The sequence below is a fragment of the Camellia sinensis genome, chromosome 8 (genome assembly GCF_055761805.1).
Source record: "Camellia sinensis isolate YWXY chromosome 8, ASM5576180v1, whole genome shotgun sequence".
Taxonomy (NCBI): domain Eukaryota; kingdom Viridiplantae; phylum Streptophyta; class Magnoliopsida; order Ericales; family Theaceae; genus Camellia; species Camellia sinensis.
Window position 1 is genome coordinate 28,223,774 of NC_138968.1, and position 7,513 is coordinate 28,231,286.

General features: G+C 33.1%; 1 pseudogene; it reads right to left on the minus strand.

The window, feature by feature from the left end:
- On the minus strand, positions 1 to 1,309 carry LOC145796870 (carboxylesterase 1-like; annotated as a pseudogene).
- Positions 1,310 to 7,513: the final 6,204 nt, after the last annotated feature.

Below are 7,513 nucleotides of genomic sequence, written 5' to 3' on the forward strand. Positions count from 1 at the left end.
TTTTTTATAATAAGCATTTTTATTTATTTAAAATCATACATATTACACCAAACTATTACAGATTTTCAAAATAAAAAATAAAAACTCCATAAGCTATATCAAACAACATAGCATCAACAAAATTTTAATACAAAAAAAAAAAAAAAAAAAAAAACGTTTCGAATATTTTAGTGAGAAAGAGTGGTGAACTCCTTCAGACCAGCAAACAACGGTGTCGTTTTGGTGGGGTCTAATATTTCCAAGCCATGATAACCTCCCTCATCAAACTGTCCCACCACTTCCATTCCCTTCTTTTCTAACATCTTCGCAAACTCCATCTGACGGTCGATCAGTGGGTCACCGTCACAGCCCGTCACCATAACCTTCCACCCCAACAACTTCATTTTGTCCAATGCCGCCGATTCACTCCCCACCGTCGGATTACAATACTCGTGATCACGGTCAGCACCGATCGGTAACGATAATTTCCAAACCACATCAAGAACAAACTCAGGCAACATTCGATCATCTGCCAAACGAAGCTCCGATCCAGTCCTTTTGGACCCACCAAACCCCGGATGATGTAATACCAGCCCTCTGATCTTCATCGGCAAAAGATCGTCGGCCTCCGCGGCTGCACGTAGTCCCGCGTGGTAGACGATGTTTCCCCCAGCACTAGTCCCCATGAGAAAACAGTTCGTGATGTCGGCAAACTCACGCAACCACTCATCTTCGGAAGCTCTAATCCAGTACAACGCGTCCATGGTATCGTCGTAGGCAGCCGGGAGCCGATGTTCCGGCGCTAGCCGATACTTGACGGAGGCTACAACGGCGCCGAGATACGCCGCCATTTCGGAGCAGAAATTGTGGAAGGAAGGGTTGGCGGGGCTGGAGAGGATGAAGCCGCCGCCGTGGACATAAATGATGAGCGGTGCTTTGCGGCGGCGGAGCGGCGGAGGGAGTGGCGGGGGAGGAAGAGCCGGAGAAAGGTCTGGTTGTGGGGGTTTAGAGGGATGTCTTTGGAGAGGACTGGGGAGGGAGAATTGGGATCGGGTGATGCGGGTGTATTGGGGATTTCGGCGAGGCCAGTGAACGAACCGTCGGGATTTAGGGAGATGGGGAGGTAGCGAGAGAGCTTGTCGTTCATGGAATCTGCTGATGATGGTGGAGTAATAGTAGTAGCCTCTTCATTCGACATTTTAATCAATGGATTGGTGATGAAGATTGGAACCAACGACCTAGAGGTTTCGGTATGTCGTAGTGGTGGCGTGGTTTAGCTTACTCGGTCATCAGCATCTCCAACCACATTCTCTTCCCAACAGGATGGGAATAATATTTTTTATTTAAAAAACAAATATAGAAGAGGTGACTATTCATTCAAACTTCAATCACAATTCTTTATTTTTTTTATTTAAACTCCAATCAAAAAGTAATTTTTATTCATTAATAAATATTTAATTTTAAAATTTTTAAAAAACATATTTAATATTATACTTATTTTAAAGGTATGATTTCATACTTTTTATTGATATCAATTTTATAAAAATTAAATTTACACATTAAAAGTTATTTTGAATATAATTAAGAAATATAGAGTGATAATATTTTAGAATCTCCTTTATTTTTTCATCCTCCCTCTATATTTTTAAAAGAAAACCCTTCATATTTAAAGATATGAAAGATGGATTGAAGATGCTCTTACCTACATTGGAGATGCAGACAAGAGCAAAAGTACTAGACACTAAAAACACCAATCACATCAAATCGTAAAGTTTTTTTTTTTATTATAAATATATTTTTTGAAATTAGGTTAAAATACAAATCATTTCTTATTATTTTAAAAATTATATATATCTTGAGATTTTTAATTTTATAATAAATTATTATTTTTATTAATAAATTAATTAATAATTTTTAATGATATTAAAAATATGTTTCAATTAATAATTTAAGTAATTTTTTAGTAATTTAATTAATAATTTAAGTAATAGATCAATTATGAATTTTATTTTTTAGTTAATTTTATTAAATAAAAAATTCTAACAATAAAATATTTATAATTTTCTAAAATATAGGAGGTAATTTATATTTTAAACAAATTTTAAAAATATATTTATAATTTATTTATTTTATATATTTTTTAAAATCAAGACCTAATACATGTATTGTATGTCATCTCGCCTACATATGTATTTTTTAAAAAATAAATTACAATAAATTTATTTTAAATTATAATTTGGTTGCACTTTAGCTTTTTCAATTTCTATATACAACAGTTAAGTATTTCGGACTATTATTTTATTACAGACTTTTCGTTAATATACTTTATTTATTTTTTAAGATACTACTATTCTATTTTTTTTTTTTTTTGAAAAAATAATGCCCTCATATAGTGATCTCATTTGTATTTTGTTTTCATTATCTTAGTGACAAAGTATAAATATAATCATATTATTACTTTAAAAATTTAGGAGGTATCTGAAATGATCTAAATAAATGTGGGAACATAATTTTTGAATAACAACACGTGGCCGAGGTGATACCGAAGTGCCAGCCGAGGTGACACCGAAGTGCCGGCCGAGGTGACACCGAAGTGCCGGCCGAGGTGACACCGAAGTGCCAGCCGAGGTGCCACGTGTCCTGGTCATGACGCCGAGATCATCTCGGCTAGGCCGAGGTTATCTGCGAAGATATCGGAATCCGGGATAAGCGGATAAGGGACAAGAGTCCTAGAATGAGAGATGATTTCAGTTTGGGTAAAGATAAGACTCTTAGAGAGTTTATCCCAATCTTACTGGGAGTCTAAGATTAGCAGTAATCCTACGTCAATTGAAACTGGGCTTCTATTGGGATTAGATAAGTGTTGGCTATAAAAGAGAGAGACTCTCATGGGTCTAAGGTATGCTTTTTGTATTCTGAATAGTGAGTTATGCACCTTTGCTATCGTTGAGAGATAACTGACTTGATCGTCGGAGTGCCCCCAGATGAACGAACCACCGCCGGAATCTCTTCTTTTTGTGATAGGTCGTTCGGGCTTAATCTCCGCCGGAATCTCTTCTTTTTGTGACGGGTCGTTCGGGCTTAATCTATTTTGCCAGTATTCTCCAGTTGAGTGCTTGATTGGCAGTGTGGTCAGAAATTGACACCTACAATTAATATACTTTTTATTTATTTTTTTTACGAAAAAACGTAAAATATACGTTGGATTTAAAGTGATATAGTAAAGAGGTGATGCGATTTAAATAAGATGATTGTGATCTAAATAGGATAATGTACTAAAATAGCATGTATTATTTTAGCACATGCCAAGCACCCCTTAATAAACTTGTCATATATTTTATGTATGATCTGATTTTCTGTAAATAACTAAAACAAGATAATATTTTGAAATAATTAACTATTGAGTTTTGAAATTTAAGGTGACAAAATATTTGAGTCAATTTAAAGGAAAATTTATCCATAAATCCCATATGGAAAAATGTTGATTCATTTAGTACTAAGAGTTTTCTTATGAATTAATTAGTCGTTTTTGTTATAAAAAGTTGTATTTATTTGATTTGGTACCCATTTGAGTTAAGTAAATGTCCTTTTGTGATTTATTTTTCTAATTTTTTGATTAGTTTTTGGGATGGTAATAGAAAAGTAAAGTGTGAAAAATTATTTTTGGAGAGATTGATGGCTGAAGTGTTAGTTCTTGAGCGTGAAAATTTACATTTCTGTTAGTGTGATTTTTTGATGTTACATTGAAGTGTTAGATTATAATGCTATGTTTGAAAAAAAGAAAAAGAAAAAGTAAAGTAAAGAATTTTTGTGTCTTACATTGATTGAAGTGTTACATGTGAGAAAAATACATTAATGAGTTTTTTTTTAATGTCACATTGTTACGTTTGAAAAAAGTACACTACGGAGTTTTTTAGTATGTTATATTCTAGTGTTATGTTTGGGAAAAGTACACTAAGATTTTTTTTTTTTTTTGAAATATTACATTTGAGAAAAGTATTCTAAGGAGTTTTTTAGTGTATTACATTAGAGTTTTATGTTTGGAAAAGTATACAAAAGAATTTTTTTGAAGTATTACGTTTTTACGTTTGGGAAAAATATATTAAAAAGTTTTTTAGTGTATTACGTTCGAGTGCTATGTTTACAAAAAGTACACTAAGTATTTTTTTTGAAGTGTTATTATTAGTAATCTATATATTATATAAGTAAAATGAGGTTTTCGTGAAGAGTATTGTGGCAGTTCCAAAACCTCATAATAAATTTATAGATTTATTGAATTAAAAAATAAATTTAAAAATAGTATTGGCTAATGGGAGAGAGATTTGGGTCCAAGCCTATCTATATATATGTCTGTAATAGCCATCAAACACAGAAGTTGTTTTGTGAATAGAAAAGGCTTGAAATTTTGTTTGTTTCACTTTTCCATATGGTTCTGTAAAAGTGTTGTTTCTTTATATATTCAAGGTTTGATCATTGAAGGATAAAGATTCAAAGGCTTGAACATCATGGCATGAGATATTTTTCTTTCTGAATTAAAATTATTTTAATTCTCACAATTGATATTATCAGCAAAAATAGAAAATGTTTTTATAATTATTAAAAGCATATAAGAGATTTTTGCATTTATAAAAAATCTCAGTTACATTTTCTTAAAACAAACTACCTTCCACCCCAATCATGATGAAGAAATAAAATTTTTCAGTATGCCAAACAGATCCTTAGCATTAGACTCCACAAACAACTCTATGGAGTCACCAAAAGTGGGCCACTGTTCTTAAACCCTTCTCCTTTAACAAATTAGCAAACTCCATCCGACGGTCAATCAACGAGTATCATTACAACCCGTCACCAAGACCCACCAACCTACCAACCGGACCTTCTCCAGTTGACTTGACCCACTGCCCACCGTTGGATTGCAATGCTCATCGTCACAATCAACGAGTCATCATTACAACCCGTCACCAAGACCCACCAACCTACCAACCGGACCTGCTCCAGTTGACTTGACCCACTGCCCACCGTTGGATTGCAATGCTCATGGTCACTTTTAGAGGGGTTGTGATTCAGGTAATTTAAAAGTAGATTATAAATTGAATGACTAATTAATAGATTGACGAATTGACAAATTACGGTTTGAACGGTTTTGGATAGATTGACAGATTGAAGAATATTCTAACAAATTATCAAGTCTTTGCATAATATATAATACTAATTTACATAATATTTTTTATACATATAATACAAAATAATTTTACATAATATTTTTCATATATATAACTACTAATTTGTAATAAATTTTACATATTAAATCTTTCTCACACTCATTTTTATTTTGATATTTCATTATAAGTTAAAAAATATATATGTATTCGCTATAGCGGAGCGGAGCGATGCGGTTTCGAATGTGGATTATAAATTTTAAAGGTTAAACCATGGTTAGCGGATAAAGTAGTGCAGATTAATGCGAATCGCTGCAATTTTAGCGGATTGGGCGGTATTTTGTATCGCCCTAGTCACTGTGCATTCGTTTGGCATAAGGTTACGGGGTTGAAATAATTACAAAAAGACAAAATATCTTAAAAAGTTAATAAGATAAAATGTTACATCTAAAGTATAATCATTTTATTTTTTTCTTATAAAAGTTAAAAAAGCTAAAAAAATCCGTCCCAAACGAAACTTTTTAACTCCAGGCTAAAATAATCAAAAAGACGAAGACACAAAAAGTCAAAAAGTTAACCCACATCCCAAACGTATCCTATGAAAGGTGAAATTATCTTCACAAAAAAAGCGAGATGACATGTTCTCTCCTCAAACTCTGCAAGAAAAATCAAATGTTAGTGACCATCTTTGACTGGGTAGGTCGGAAAAACCCTCTAACAATCAAGTAAGTATATTGATCGACCATTGTAGGAAATAGGTATTGACTGTACTTAATAGTTTTTTTGGATTACCTTTATCTGTCCTGGATGCTTTACTTGCTTCTCCATTTATAACTAATTGATTTCAATCTTGATCGTCCATTCCTCCCTTGATCGGAGGGTTCTACTTTCATCAAAAGCCAAATGAGTCAATTGCCAATTAGCCTTTATTACTGATCATTAGATCCAGCCCTACTGGACGAATAAGATGGTGTCAAGTGTTAGTGGCCAGCATGCCATTTACCATGACCGTGAGATGGAATTGATCGGATGGCTTTCCTTCTTATTAGGCCTAGTCTATATTTATGTGCCTCCTAACATGCATCCTCATCTGTTAGATTAGGTTTGATCTATCTCTTTATCTCAATGTTCTTTATTCTAGAATAATATCTCTCCCTTAACTATCATCATATGCCCGTCTGAGTCTTACTTTAATCGATATTTCTTTGGGCCCAATGCTTTTTTGGGCTTTTATCTTCATTTGGACTAATATATACAGATTGAGCCTGAACTCATATTTTTTTGGGCACTTACCAGCCGGTCCCATACAAACAAATTAATACCCACCAAGTCCTGTCCTATTTCAGTTTTCAATTTTACCCCTGAATGTCACACCACACGCGTGAATCAAAGAGCATATCACGAGGTCTACCCTGTGCGCGTGAAACACACGCTCCTTCTCAATTGTTCTGATTTGGAAACTATTCTGAGGCAATTTGGAAACCATTCTAAGGCGATTTGCGATTTGGAAATCAAAACAAACAAAGAGATTTTCCCTGTATCTCCCATCGTTTCCAAAGAAATCACCTCTGTTTGGATCAATAATCTGATTCCGAACAGATTCCCAGCATATCCTTCACCGTTTCAATCTATATTCCCTGTTTTGTTCATCTTCAACAAACATGCGAATGAAACGTGAGTCGTATTCATCTTCTGTTCTTCCTTTATAACTATAATTAAGTGATATTGAACTTCATAATAATCACAGCTTCATGTTCATTTGCTATACAATAACAGATTTGCTTATTTTGCCCAATTCAGTGAGAAAATTTGCTATAAGAATGATAGATTTGCTTAATTTTCTTAATTGAGTCATAAAATTTGTTATAATGATGGATTTGCTTCCTTTCTTCGTTCATAACTGTAATTGAGTTATAAAATTCGCTATACAATCATGGATTTGCTTACTATTGCTAATTCAGTGATAAAATTTGATATACAATAACAGATTTCATTACTTTCCCAATTCTGTGAGAAAAATTGCTATAAGAATTATAGGTTTGCTTAATTTTCCTAGTTGAGTGATAAAATTTGTTATAATGATGGATTTGCTTCCCTTCTTAGTTCATAACTATCGATTTGTTTGCCTTCTTGTTTCATAACTATAATTGAGTAATAAAATTCGACTTGAAACTATTTTCAATAATAATCACATCTTCATGTTCATTTGCTATACAATGATAGATTTGCTTACTATACTAATTCAGTGATAAAATTTGCTATACAATGCCAGATTTGCTTACTTTGCCCAATTCAATGATAAAATTTGCTACAACAATAATAGATTTGCTTAATTTTCCTAATTGAGTGATAAAATTTGTTATAATGATAGATTT